Consider the following 13,682-nt stretch of genomic DNA (forward strand, 5'->3'; position numbering starts at 1 on the left):
TATAGTCCCTGATCTGTCAGCATGTTTTGTAGATCTTGGTTAAGGCTGCTCGCAGTAGGGAACATCAGATTCGGTAAAAATAAAAACGCTGGAAACCGTAAAAGATAAAGCAGGGGAAATAACACACAAACAATAGTACTTGCAATCCACTGAACAATGGATGCACTCAGGAACATATGCTTGGGTTTGTGTCAAGAAACAAATAAAAGAATCTTTGACAGACTAAGGAACTGTGCAATCCCAGCTTAAACAATGAGTGATAGGCCTAAAAACGTAGAAATTCAAAATTTGAACACTTAAAGGTGTAACTGGAAACGTATCTAACTCTATCGAACGTATGGAAAGCACGGTAACCACTAACATCAACATTTTGCCAGAGTTGCAGTAAAGGAATTATTATAACGAAATAACCAATTATATGGGTGAAAACAACAACAAAATATATAAAAGTGAAAGTGTGCTAAGACGTATGAGAACAACTTCAAACATTTTCATTCGTGACTTAACTAAAAATTAAAATATAAATACTGAGGCTTTAACAAGTCTGGGACATTTTATGCATTGTTTGATATTAAAGTTAAAGTGGGTTATAACAATGCAGTGATTAGTTCAAAAAAGGGGCAATGCTAGCTCAAAACGTTATCATTTGTTAAAGTAGTGATGATCTTTCAAAATGAATGACTACAAAATTTTCTTGACACAGAAAGAGTTGTGGTTAATAGCGTTTGGAAAAATGAATGGAGTACAGCAAGGAACTATTTATAATAAATTGTCACGTAAAGACCAATACCAGATAATGCACAAAAACAGTGACATGGAAGCTATATATTTTACAATGTATATTAACAGTGTTTGGATTCCTGCTTTACATCCATATATTAATATATCACTGGCCATTATATCGTTTTGTTCTTCCCTTGGATATGACATTTACCATAACGCTGTCAAAAATTCAAAAAAAGTTTACATTGTGGTAAGGAAGGCTACGGATTGGTAAACATTTGCAGTATAATACGATAATTTCCGATTCAAAGGCACATTCTATTATATTTATTCATTTCCTTTATGACTGCATCAATCGAGAGAACATTATTGGCTTAGCAGCAATAACACTTTAACAAATGTTTTATCTGATTTACCATGAATGAGTTTAAAATTAGTTTTAATACTGTCCGAGAAAGAGAAAATGATAGAGAAAAGTTTTCGACCTAGCAAAATTAGAATATCATCCGCAAAGTGGTAAGATTACCAAGTAGACCTTATTTTAAAAGCCACAAACAAACCCAAGAGTTTAGAGAAGCAGAGTATTTCGTGACAAACAACAAAATACATGGAAGTTAGTAATGCAAGTGTAAACAATATCTATCTGATCACCAATGTATTTTGCTTCATTTGAGCAGTATACGTGATCATACTGTATTTTGCTTCATTTGAGCAGTATATTTGATACTCAGTACAGATCATAATGTATTTTGCTTCATTTGAGCAGTATACGTGATACTCAGTGCAGATCATACTGTATTTTGCTTCATTTGAGCAGTATACTCGATACTCAGTATAGATCATACTGTATTTTGCTTCATTTGAGTAGTATACTTGATACTCAGTACATATCATAATGTAGCTAATTGTCAAGAAAATCTTCACATGCATGTTAAGAGAAAAGATACTTTAGAAACACACAAAACGTATATTGACTTTGTTTTAGAGGGAAAAATTCGTATCAACCAATGTCTAATGCTGCTTTAAAATTCCCATTCAAAAAGATCGATGCTACTGTTGTTATATATCAGATGTTGGTATTTGTGGTTAGTTTGACAGATGTGAAAAATAATGGTGCAGTAAAGGAAATGGTATTAAAATAAACTAAATGCACGTGCTTTGAAATAATAGCTAAACCTACAGGAAGAGAAAATGTGACAGACATAGCAAAAACATTACAAATGAACAGCTAATCGATAAATGTTAGAAATAAAAAAATATCATAAGACATAATATTGAAACAATGACTAGAGTAAATAAAACATAGTAAAATGGAATAATATCAACAAATCCTATAATAATTTCTTCTGCATTCCATAATGTTAAAGATAAAACTAACACAAGGTAATATAAAATAGTATATAAGATGCTAAATTAGTTAAAGGCAATCAAAATTATTTTTAAAAACTTGTTTGTCTTGCTATAAGTAAAATCTGTTGTTAGATTTCCTCGTTGACGTTAGCCAAGGTACACATTTCCTTTTTGCTATAGACGATAGTGCTAAGTTAGAAGATGCAAAAGGAAGGCTGCAACTATTCAAAAGTACAACTCGATAAAGAAACAGTTCAGAGAAAGACAAGAAAGCATTTAAAACCTCACAAAATCTCACGGAACATCCTTGTTGTAAAATAATTAATATTCAAACGATTTGAACAATTTGAGCACAATGATACAACAATGAACGGGTGTCCAAACTAACTACCACCATAATCTGTACTTGTTCTCCTTGCAAAGAACAAATCGTTATCTGTAACTTATACATTTATTTTCATCAGTACATATTTTAAACTTCAGTCTCTTGTGAAGATTTTTCAACTGTTTGCCGAACACAAAATAATGTTTGAATTTAAAGAAGTTCTTTTCAAACACGTTATTAGCCTTTTGTATCAGAATTGTGTTCAATTCAGTGCTAGTATTTTAACTATTACTGTCGGTCTAATAACACGATCCTATGAATCGTTTTCAGATTCAATAAATATAAACGCGCAACTTGAAATTAATAGTATCTGCCGAATCTATATTTTCGTGTGTCACGTTACACATTAACATAGTTACTGAAAATTGTCGTCGGTGATTAATTTCTTTTACATTGATCATGCTTCACAATGAATTAGTTTTAGTGGCAATCGTAATCTTTGAAGCAGATGTACAAATGTGCCGGTAAATCAACATTACAAATACCACACATTATTTCATCGTATTGCTACTTCATTAAATTTTCTTTGCTGACTTTAATTTGTGTCTTGATTGCCCATCTCAAGTTTCAACCTGTCATGCATGGCCTGGACCGTCCACATAACGTATTCCAGTCTTGGTACATAATGAATACCTGTACAATGACGATTTATGTCATTCATCATTGCTTGATATAAGCTCTTATTCTGGTTCATTTGTTAGTAGAGCTTATCTGAGCAGATAAGAATTATAGCCTAACAAACCGTGAATGTACTTTGGATATCTTTAATTTCGATTACAACGACCGTCATCCGGGACCTCTGTATCTCTCAGTTATCGCGATATCTAAATTTGACACTTTATACTTTTCCTTCACTTATATGGCACTTCTGACATGTTCAAATAAGTTCTGTCTTCGTTTGTAAATATTATCTAACAGTCTTTGATTACTCCGGAGTATTGCTACGATAAGCGTTTTGCAAAATCTCTACACAGTAACTCGACAAAAACGGAAAAGAATTTACTGAAAGTAAGATTAGAATTCGGACAGTTTTAGAAAACTTCTATTATGAAGTAGGGTTGACGGTTTCAGTTGTATGGGATGGGATAAAGTGAATATAAAATTGAAATCGTTTATTTGTCTGTGTCATGTGACTTGTTACGTGGCTTTGGTTTTGCTATCGTTATGTGGAGGAAGATCGACTCGGTGTTATTTCCCAGATCGAGTAAATAATAAAATAAAATATGAAATTAATGGACGCAATAACAGATCTGAGCAGAGTTATAGAATAGAACAACACGAGCCCCGGTATGTAAAATATAACAATTTAATCAACTACATAAACAAAATGAAATTTAACATGGCATTTGATTGATAAACTTTCTCTTGGAAATAAAATTACCAAATTTATAAGAAATGCAATTAGCCTATCTGTTATACTGATAAGACAAATTTCATCCTGAATTCGAGTGAAGGATCGCACACAAATTGCAGCATGTCTGAACAAAACCCGATTGTTTCCGATCCTTCCAAATTCAACGTTAGGAACAGGTCAGGATCGTCGTATCCCTTTTCCTCTTCTCTTTCTCTCCAGCCTCTTTTCGGGTCAACATTAGTAACTTGGTTGTCTGCTCTCTTAGCCTACTGTCCTACTGTAAGGTGCATATATGGAGCTATTTTCGCCTTATATATATATATATATATATATATATATATATATATATATATATATATATATATATATATATATATATATATATATATATATATATATATATATATATATATTTGTCAGGCTTTTTATTTCTGGGATCGGACAATAACCCCCATTCTTGTTATGTCAGATATCGTCTTATCGTAATTCAACAGAAACTAAGGCTAGTATGGATTAGCTCACAGTATGAAACGTGATACATAACCCTATTACCAGAAAATGAATGTCTCTCCCTAGAGGCTACTCAGCATTCCTCATTGAACTATGACATAACTAGACCTCTAAATAACCAGAACTACGCCCCTGCTGTGGGGTATAAATCACTAACTGGATTAAATATTGGCCGGCAAGCGCTCTTTATGCCGAATACCATTGACTCTCGGTTAACAGAATTCATATATTAATTATACAAACGAATTAATGAAATCATTCGTCTTAACTTAAATATTTGCTAACTAGAAATTCATTGGCATAACCTTTCCAGATATAACAGTATCAGTTCCTAGAATATATGATTCATATAACATTATCAGTTCCTAGAATATATGATTCATATGACAGTATCAGTTCCTAGAATATATGATTCATATAATTTAAGACAGATAAGTGCACACAATTCTCACATTTCATATCAGAAGTAATGCATGATTTTCCTGTATACATGATTCCTCTAACATATAAACGAGGAAATTAAAATATCCTTATCAAAGGAAAAATGTATGACATTCTTAGAATAAATAAGTCATGTAACTTCCAAGACGAATGAATGCAAACAATCAACTTCCGAACTGAATGAAAATTGATGTAATTGCAATCTTATCAATGACAAATTGTATACGATTGAGACAATACCTTGTGCCTTCGCAATACTGTGTTTTAATGCAACCGAATTTATTTGTGTGTTGTTTTTTTTTAAATTTCCGTGTCACTCAACTGCTAGACACCCGTCCCTTGGACAAGTTTAACAAAAACATACTTTCTACTAATCTCGGAGCCAAATTCTTACCTTCCTGCAGAAACTGGGACTAACTAAACTGTCGATGGAATTTAAACATTGAATTTCGTCCAGGAAATACTCATTCCATATTTAGCTTAGGCAATCAGATTTACTTTATCTAGCTGATGAAATATAACCAACGCTTATCCAGGTTTGAGCAACACCTCGTATTTCCGTGCATTCTTGATAACTATTTCTGGAAAATCTAATTTTGCGACATTTATTTCCAATGACACAAATATTCCTCAGGCTTATTTCAACTTTGACAATTTTACCCTAATTAACCCACATTAACTTGGTCTAGTCTATGTCTAGAACCGTTATCTCCAGTAAATATTAATCCTTCCCCAGCGGAAGCATCAACTCCATCACTGGATAGCGATTTCATGCGGGCCTAGCCCATACGTCAATGCAGTGTTAATTGTTAGATGTATTGCTGACCACGACAAGAATCACTTGATTATGGCTATCGTTCAAAATTCACACTGTTTCAGTCTGAAAAGTTTGAAAAAACGTCAGGTAGTAAATTTTAATGTTTCCATTCTCATATCAGTGAGCATATATAATGCATTGAATTTATATGTTTGATTTTTATTCATTGACAGTGGTATATTTCACTGTATTGAATTTATATGTTTGATTTTTATTGATTGACAGTGGTATATTTCATTGTATTGAATTTATATGTTGGATTTTTGTTGATTGACAGTGGTATATTTCACTGTATTGAATTTATATGTTGGATTTTTATTCATTGACAGTGGTATATTTCACTGTATTGAATTTATATGATGGATTTGTATTGATTGACAGTGGTATATTTCACATTTGCTCATAATGCCATTTGCTTAACCGATAAATAGTTCACATAACACGAATATCTTTTATTAAAACCCTTTTGTAAACATGCTGTGATAGTTGGAAATGAATTGGCTATCAAGAGAATCATTCATAATCGATGTAGCTGTCTGTATATGCTTTAGTAAATGAATGATAGAGAAAGAGTTAGCCATAAAATAGGGTACAAGAGTTTTTCACTAACTAACTAAATTTGTACTTTCATTAAAGCAATATTTTTATTTTAGTCTGATTAGGTGATTCGAGAAATTTTTCAAGTCATCCAACATAATTTCGAGGTGACAAAAGGATATTTACAATTATCTTTGAAATTAATTTAAAACTAACCGTAAAAATCCTACAATTAAGTTCAAAGTAACAGTAGTACAATTTGAAAATACAAATGTTCACAGAAATAAAATAGTGTATATGAAACCTTGTTCGAAATGTACATAAGTACGGAATGCCCTTAATGAAGGAAATGATTGAGAAAACCGACCACGAAAAATAATTCATGAATAATTAAATAAAATAGAAATATCACAAGTATTTAAAGTATATGATAATTACAAAATGCATGAGCGTATTTTCAACACCACCAGTCAGGTACAACAATGTGCCGTCGATACCCGGGTCTTAATAAACCTAGAGACGTTAGTGATGATGAATTTTATTATTGATCGTCTTAGTCCGTGTTCCTCTTTTACCGTTCTGATTCAGAACAGCAGAGGAGGGTTTCCTATGGACGATTACCAGATATAAGGTAGCAAGTGAACACATATATAACAATGTCAAACCATCGAAACAAAAGTAATAAAAGATTGGAGACATTTTGAATATAATACTTTAGTCTCTGTATTTTAAACATTATTTTCCTGAATAGTTCTATTACGTAATAGATGAACATTCGTGTTAAGGTAATGGGTATCTTGAAATAGATGTAGTTGAAAGTTATCAGTCTTGGATTAGTTCATACGGAAGTAATTCCACTCTGAATGATAAAACCTTGTGAAGTATCAAAGAACAGTCTTAGTAGATCTAAAGGCCAAAACTATCAGGAAACCAGTATTTTACCAATAAGCCAGGCCTCAGATGACTAAACAGAAGGAGGGGCCCCTACAACAACAACAACTAAACAGAAGCAATCGGAAGTCTTCTGATGTTGACCCAGACTCTCAGGGAACTTATAAAGAGATGTGCTGTACCAGCCAACACACATACCCCTTACTATAAGCATTCAAATATGAATGAATCACTGAATCAATACCTACGTCTGAAGTAAAAGCTGTCTATATTAGTATTAATTTATTTATCGCGTGCAGTGCGTACTCAGCCATTTAACAGCATCGTCATCAGCGAAGTGTAGAGCCTGCAGTCCGCCGGTGAACTTTGTCAGTGGACAGTTGTTCACAATGGTGACATGGTCTGCAGAGCGCCACAGCTAAACGAAGAGTCAGTGGCCTAGCCACATCGGACAAGGTTTACTGCACAAACGACCCTGTCCTGTCCGGAAACTGTCCAGCGTGGTCCACACGTGTCGTGGAAGGTTGAAGCCAGGGGACACGTGCTATACAAGGGGTGATAAATATTTAGTGTGCACAAACACTAACTTCAACACGTTCTAATACAGAGCAGATGTGGACAGCCATGCGGTCAGAGAACGCATACAATAAGTCTGCATAGGTGAAAACAATTCACATAAATATGGTCACAATAAAATAAAAAAAACGTATAAGACCTGTAGAATAAAACTTAATACATCCGATGATAGCGAAACTGGCAACAGATGGAATGAAAATATTACAAATATGCACTTGGTTAAGGGAGGCGAAATGAACGACGTCTTGTCTGTTAATAAACGAAGACAATCTGGCGCCATCTGTAGGTGACATGGGGAGGACATGGGCAAGAATGATTTCCCTTTTTCTTGAATTATATATATATATATATATATATATATATATATATATATATATATATATATATATATATATATATATATATATATATATATTTATACACGTCTACTTTTCCTGCATTTATCCTTTTAATCAGTTGTAGCTATGTTTTATATGTTTTCTAATTTCATGGTGTTTGTTATTATAATCATATCATTATATGATATTTTAATCTTACATGTGTTGTCTAATGTTGTAAAGCGCTTAGAGCTTCTAAAGATTAGGTGCTATACAAAGTCCTCATTATTATTAGTATTATTATTATAGAGGATTTTTGGCAATGTGGGGTTTCTTTATTACCGTCTGTATCCGTCAAATGGACTTTACAGCATGAATGAAGTGTTACAGAAACATTGACTAATGATATTTACTGAAGATAGATATCCTTGTTTAAAAAATGCTGATTTAGTGCACGAAAAAATATATCGGTTTTTGAAATAGAATAGCAGATTTAAGCCATGTTATACACATTCCCATTTATGGTATGAAATCTGCATTATTGTCCAAGAAATGAAACACGGCGCTTCAAAGAATAAATAGATTCAGGGTGTATAAGCACATATAATGGTGTATCTATGTATGTCAGGTTGCCATGACAGCAGCCATTCTTTATCTTAGATATTGATCGACAACGATTTTGAAACTATTATTGTAATCAGTACACTGCAGTTTTCTCCCCTTATTTTATCATTATTATACTGGAGAATTATTTTTAATTGAAGCCCCAAAGCTGACTTTTTTACGTCACATTTACTAATGTGATGACAATTAAACATATCACGACTTTGTCTATTGCAATCCCCATCGAAGAGGGAGCAGACTTTCCTTTATCAAAAGTGTCTGTTCAATTATTTTTTGCATTAACATTTCATAAATTCTTAAATATGAAGTTTCAAGCTTCCAAAGTTTTATTTCCATTTCCACCATCTAAGAAGTCTCTTTTTCGATAAAATAAATATGACGTTAAATGTTGTCTTTGAGTAAGGTGACACTGAAAATCAGCATTCAGTTAATGTGATATATGGCTTAATTCCATTCTTAAGCACGAAATAGCAATATGTATGTATGTATGTATGTATGTATGTATGTATGTATGTATGTATGTATGTATGTATGTATGTATGTATGTATGTGTGTGTGTCTATATGTATGCATGTATGTATGTGTGTGTGTGTGTATGTATGTATGTGTGTGTGTATGTATGTATGTGTGTGTGTGTATGTATGTGTGTGTATGTATGTATGTGTGTGTGTGTATGTATGTATGTATGTATGTATATATGTGTGTGTGCATGTATGTATGTATGTATGTATGTGTGTATATGTATGTATGTATGTATGTATGTATGTATGTATGTATGTATGTATGTATGTGTGTGTATGTATGTATGTATGTATGTATGTATGTATGTGTGTGTGTGTATATGTATGTGTGTATATGTATGTATGTATGTATGTATGTATGTATGTATCTATAGTGTAGCATGTATGGTACGAAGCCAAGCATGACTAAAGTTAAACAAAATAAAATCAGCAATCTGTTATTGATTTGTACATTGCACAAATTTAAATATTTATGCGCCAGAAACACTTTTACATTACCTTTTCATCTACTAATAAATTAGAACGAAACAAAAACAAAAAGAAAGAGAAGCACAAGAACACCCAGAATGATGGAAATTAACGAAAAGTTTATATGCTTCAGTAAAGATATTACATTTATGATCGTGGTGGATGGAGAGGGTTATTATTAAATTCAGGTTTTGATAAAACCTTCATTTATAGATGTCAAATCCCTGTGCAACTTATCTTATAGACTTGATTACAGGTCGGTTCAAACTTCAAATTGCATACCCACATAACGATCTGGATTTGTATAGTTACATAACGATCTGGATTTGTATAGCTACATAACGATCTGGATAGCTACATAACGATCTGGATTTGTATAGGCACATAACGATCTGGATTTGTATAGGCACATAACGATCTAGATTTGTATAGCTACATAGCGATCTAGATTTGTATAGCTACATAACGATCTGGATTTGTATAGCCACATAACGATCTGGATTTGTATAGCTACATAACGATCTGGATTTGTATAGCTACATAACGATCTGGATTTGTACAGCCACATAACGATCTGGATTGATGCAGTTTGTTAGGAGTAATCCGTAGAACAATGAATGACCCTGATCAGCGCATTATGTGACGGCAGATTAGGATCTACGTTATCAACAGCTTGGCCCCACTTGTAAGCGAGTGTGACTTATCCAGTTTGTTTCCATGAAAGGTATCAGTCTATAAAACATCTACACATGTCAAGTTCATTGATACCACGTGATACTTTGATGAATGGAAAATTAATCATGGAAAAACCCTAACATAACCTTTTGATTGATAAAAAAAAGAAGAAATTAAAAGCAATACAAATGATTGCGATGATTTTTGTCGTGCAATTTAGATCAGGCGGTTTAGATTATGTGACATTAACCTCAAACTGCTGAAATGATGTTTGTTTTAGTTTTCATCTTCCACATTTAATATGTGCACAAATTTGCTTTTTTTTAAAGAGGTCATTTTTACGATCGTTAAAACCATGCTGTCTGTCCGACCTCGGATCTATTCAAACATGAAATTCCTTTGGAAACTGTCTGTTCTACCGTTAGTGCAAGAGGTGCAAAATAGTGGTCTGCAAAGAAAATAAATAAATGAATTTAAGATGAAGGAAGTTGGATTTAAATATAAAAAACACATTCCGCTGTAGGATGTCAAGCAACACCCATATTAACCTAAATATTTTACGGAGAAAGGTTTCAAAATTTAGTCCTGTATCAAAATGTTTCATTCTGTTAATTTTACAATCAGCATGGTAAGTGTTAAGTTAATGTGTCTTTTCTTTATCTCCCTTCAACCTGTCATTAAGTCCAATAATAGACACACCGGAAATCGTTTGGACGGGTGATATGATGCGATGTCTTGTGAACAGTGAAGTGTGTGGTGAGGCTTGTGGTAGTGCTGACTTCATCCATTTAATGAGATTCAGCATGCAAAAATTACATCTTGTCCTCAACATTACGGACAATTCTCATATTCAAACTCGCACTTGACATGAAATGTCTGATATTTGATGGTTCAGTTATTTGACATCCCCCCCCCCATTTCAGAGGTTAGAATTTTGAGTTGGATAAGAATCTGAATGTGAGAATTGTTTGTTATCTAGGGTCTGTCTGCCATATTGTCTGTTTGTATTGACTTAATTGTTTGTTATCTAGGGTCTGTCTGCCATATTGTCTGTTTGTATTGACTTAATTGTTTGTTATCTAGGGTCTGTCTGCCATATTGTCTGTTTGTATTGACTTAATTGTTTGTTATCTAGGGTCTGTCTGCCATATTGTCTGTTTGTATTGACTTAATTGTTTGTTATCTAGGGTCTGTCTGCCATATTGTCTGTTTGTATTGACTTAATTGTTTGTTATCTAGGGTCTGTCTGCCATATTGTCTGTTTGTATTGACTTAATTGTTTGTTATCTAGGGTCTGTCTGCCATATTGTCTGTTTGTATTGACTTAATTGTTTGTTATCTAGGGTCTGTCTGCCATATTGTCTGTTTGTATTGACTTAATTGTTTGTTATCTAGGGTCTGTCTGCCATATTGTCTGTTTGTATTGACTTAATTGTTTGTTATCTAGGGTCTGTCTGCCATATTGTCTGTTTGTATTGACTTAATTGTTTGTTATCTAGGGTCTGTCTGCCATATTGTCTGTTTGTATTGACTTAATTGTTTGTTATCTAGGGTCTGTCTGCCATATTGTCTGTTTGTATTGACTTAATTGTTTGTTATCTAGGGTCTGTCTGCCATATTGTCTGTTTGTATTGACTTAATTGTTTGTTATCTAGGGTCTGTCTGCCATATTGTCTGTTTGTATTGACTTAATTGTTTGTTATCTAGGGTCTGTCTGCCATATTGTCTGTTTGTATTGACTTAATTGTTTGTTATCTAGGGTCTGTCTGCCATATTGTCTGTTTGTATTGACTTAATTGTTTGTTATCTAGGGTCTGTCTGCCATATTGTCTGTTTGTATTGACTTAATTGTTTGTTATCTAGGGCCTGTCTGCCATATTGTCTGTTTGTATTGACTTAATTGTTTGTTATCTAGGGTCTGTCTGCCATATTGTCTGTTTGTATTGACTTAATTGTTTGTTATCTAGGGTCTGTCTGCCATATTGTCTGTTTGTATTGACTTAATTGTTTGTTATCTAGGGCCTGTCTGCCATATTGTCTGTTTGTATTGACTTAATTGTTTGTTATCAGGGTCTGTCTGCCATATTGTCTGTTTGTATTGACTTAATTGTTTGTTATCTAGGGCCTGGCTGATATACTGGCTGTTTGTTCTGACTTAATATCGTAAGCAGTAATACCTCAGATAACCTTCTTATTAAAAACAGACAAACATACTAACACGATGATCTTCATAGTGAGAAGTTATTTGTCGAAAATATCAGATAAATTTAAGAAATATAATGCATTTAACCACGCCATCCCGCCTTATTTGCTCGTGTTTCATGTAGGCCTGGCTCCATATACCCAGATCTGTCGCTACTTTTATGAGCGGAAATTATGGTCAACTCGATTTACGAAATGCATGAATTCATACGAACAGATTAGACTCTATAAGGCCAATGCTATATATGGGTCTCGGCTATTTGCAGTTAGGTGAATCTTTCTAAGGGTATATACGGTAGTACGATTTATGCGTCGTTTGCTGTTGTTTTATTTTTCTCTCTCTAGAAACTGGAATATTGTGTTTGGAAGAGTAAATTTGTGTTATCAGATGTACAAAATTAAGCTGTTTCTATCTAATTGCTACGATAGCAAGCAACATTTCTTCCCCTCACTACTGACTGCAACTTTGGTATCCTTTTTGGAATAAAATGAATGAACTACTACTATTAATTTATTTTAATCCTATCTATGTTGAACCGTCTCCAGTGGGAATCATTCAAAATCCATGCTAACCAAGGCCCAGCTGACCAATGTTGTACAGGATCGCGAATGATCTAGTGGACTACCAGAGGACAAATACCTGACCCTAGCTTATAGCCAAACTAGGGAAAACCACAGGAATAAGTTCCAATTAAAGTCATCATCAACAAATTGTTTAAAGTTCAGCTTCTTCCCACGTATAATATGTAAGCCTACTTGGAACACAAAGTGCCATCAATAATTACAGAAGCTCCTGACTTAGGTATTTCACAAGCAGGAGCTTTCCAATATTACATTCTAACGAACTAGTCAGATAGAAGTAAGACCTAGTAATTATCAGGGTTTTGCCGGCTGAGGTTAATTATCTCATCGCCGCTATGATAGCCGGATTGGTCTGAGTATGAAGGGACAAAAACGTACACTGACATTCTTTTACTTATTTCTGCCTTTCCTATTATCCTATTATTACTCTTCTGACTGTCCTTTCGCTACCGTCATTATCTGTATCGTTGATTATGCACCACCCGTTACTTAATAGTCAAGTGTGACTGAGTCATCGTATTAATAGATTCCAGATATTCAGTGGACAGTCTTAAGTCAGTCCAGATAGAGGCGTTAGGGGCCACCCATTTTGTACTTTACGCACGGAGGTGGAGGGGGTTAATCCAAATGCATACGCTTGCGTATGGAGGGTCTACTGATAATGTACGTACGCATAGAAAACGGGGGAGGGGTGAAACCAAGATAATAA

At 33.7% G+C, this 13,682-nt stretch overlaps 1 protein-coding gene across 1 annotated transcript in view; it reads right to left on the bottom strand.

Annotated features, from left to right (window-relative positions):
* The window catches only part of LOC149806895 (regulating synaptic membrane exocytosis protein 2-like), a 228,986-nt gene that overhangs the window by 81,981 nt on the left and 133,323 nt on the right, over window positions 1–13,682 (bottom strand). The gene's annotated exons all lie outside the window — the stretch shown is intronic.

Source organism: Sinohyriopsis cumingii, chromosome 1, assembly GCF_028554795.1.
Source record: "Sinohyriopsis cumingii isolate HCF-2022 chromosome 1, ASM2855479v2, whole genome shotgun sequence".
Lineage (NCBI taxonomy): Eukaryota > Metazoa > Mollusca > Bivalvia > Unionida > Unionidae > Sinohyriopsis > Sinohyriopsis cumingii.